Here is a 2,047-nt window from a genome sequence, read left to right as displayed (position 1 = left end):
TATATATATAGTTGAGGTGAATTCCGTTAAGAACGTATTAGAGTACAAAATAGAGCTCGTTCACCCTTAGAATTACTAGATAGCCGGCACTATTATGGTATACTACCAAGTCTAAGCTCAGGAATCCCTCGTGTATGAAAAATAAAAAGGAAGAATAAATAGAGTCAAAAGGAAGTACGATTCGAAACTGTCATCGTCTGCTTGATTCAAAGGAGCCCAGTTGGATGTGATAGCATCGAAATCAATCATTTACTTACAGAGACAGCGCCTATATATCATCTGAGCAGATCCAAGTAGGTCCTATTATACAGGTAAACCATTACTTAATTTAAATTTAAATGCTGTGGATCTATGATGTATCGAAACATTTTTAGTGGTCATTAAACATATGTCGAATCGTACTCGTTTATGCTTTTGACTCTATTTATTCTTTCCTACACACACACGCACACACACACACACACACACACACACACACACACACACACACACACACACACACACACACACACACACACACACACACACACACACATTTGTACGTTTAGTACGAAGAATATATGAATAACTAATATATTTTTACTTCAGTTTTGTATTTAGTTTGCAAGATTCTTTGAACGGAGTTCCAAGAACGGACTGAGTCAACATCCATTGACAAGGCTGGAAAAGCAACAAAAGTTTTGGTACAAAAATTATAAATAATAAATGAGCGGAAATCGAACAGGTTAATGTGTTATATAGGCCATCAAGACAAAATAACTCTTCCCAGCGCAATATAATATATTTTGAGAATATTTCTATTTATTTATTTATTTATTCATTTATTTAATAACAGTGTGAAGTTTACTGGTCACGATTTCTATTCCAGTGATTTTGTATGCGTGCAATTTGTTTGTTTACAATTTAGGATTGCCTGAATGACGTGATATCAGAAAATATGATCAGACACGAAGGCAGTCACAGGTAGATAAGAATGAAAAAGGGGGGGTGAAGGTAGAGAGAGACAGACTCAAAAGAGAGAGAGAGAGAGAGAGAGAGAGAGAGAGAGAGAGAGAAATATAATGGAAGAGGAAGCGAGAAAAAGAAAATGAGAAAAAATTTCTATGTCCATTGACGTAAAGCCCTATACAATGCATCCGTGTTGTCACATACATCAATCGCTTTTGTGTAAAATATGTGCCTGGGTACAAATGAATGTTATATTCTTTCCTACTCTAGGCACAAGGCACGAAATTTTGTGGGAGGGGTCCAGTCGATTAGATCGAACCAGTACGCAACTGGTACTTAATTTATCGACCCCGAAAGGATGAAAGGCAAGGTCGACCTCGGCGGAATTTGAACTCAGAACGTAAAGACGGACGAAATACCGATTTCTTTATTACCCATAAAGGGCTATACAAATAATTTTTAAGACATCACAAAACATAAAGACTGTACAAAACGTCAACATAAAATCGGGGTAATTAAAATAAAATGATAATATGCAAGAATGGAAAAAATGAGGCGCAATGTTCACTCGATCCCCAAAGTCAGGTGGTTACATTTATCCAGTTCTTCACTTTTACGTTCAACATCATGTAAATATTTTAACGGTTTTGTAACTCAAAAAATTCAAACACTCGCGTTACCTTTCTTCCATTAATCATTGTTACGTCCGTCCTTAACAACTGCAAATAATCAGTTCTAGGGGGTGGTGTCTCCACCAACCATATCCGTTTCGTTATTATAATTTCACCAAGTTCTTCTATGCGCTCCCAGCAGCCTTCCTCAGATATCAAAATGCATCTTTCAGTACATTTCTCTGGCATTTTCACTCTTATTACTTCTCCCAACCTCTCGACCCTTCTCTCCATATGCTCGCAACTCTCGTACTTTATCAAAACCCCTTGTATTTCACATCTTTATCCGTTCTCTCCTCCTCCTCTTGTACATTATTAACTTTTGGCTTTTTTATCTCTTTTTTGTTTTCCGTTGACCGTTCCTTTGACTTATTTTTCCTTCGCTTTTTAGGGTTAGTAGCTCCATTTTCGTTCTTCTCCTTTGTTTT

This window comes from Octopus bimaculoides, chromosome 3, assembly GCF_001194135.2.
Source record: "Octopus bimaculoides isolate UCB-OBI-ISO-001 chromosome 3, ASM119413v2, whole genome shotgun sequence".
Lineage (NCBI taxonomy): Eukaryota > Metazoa > Mollusca > Cephalopoda > Octopoda > Octopodidae > Octopus > Octopus bimaculoides.
The sequence above is the reverse complement of the archived record's forward strand: the minus strand, read 5'-3'. Positions refer to the sequence as shown.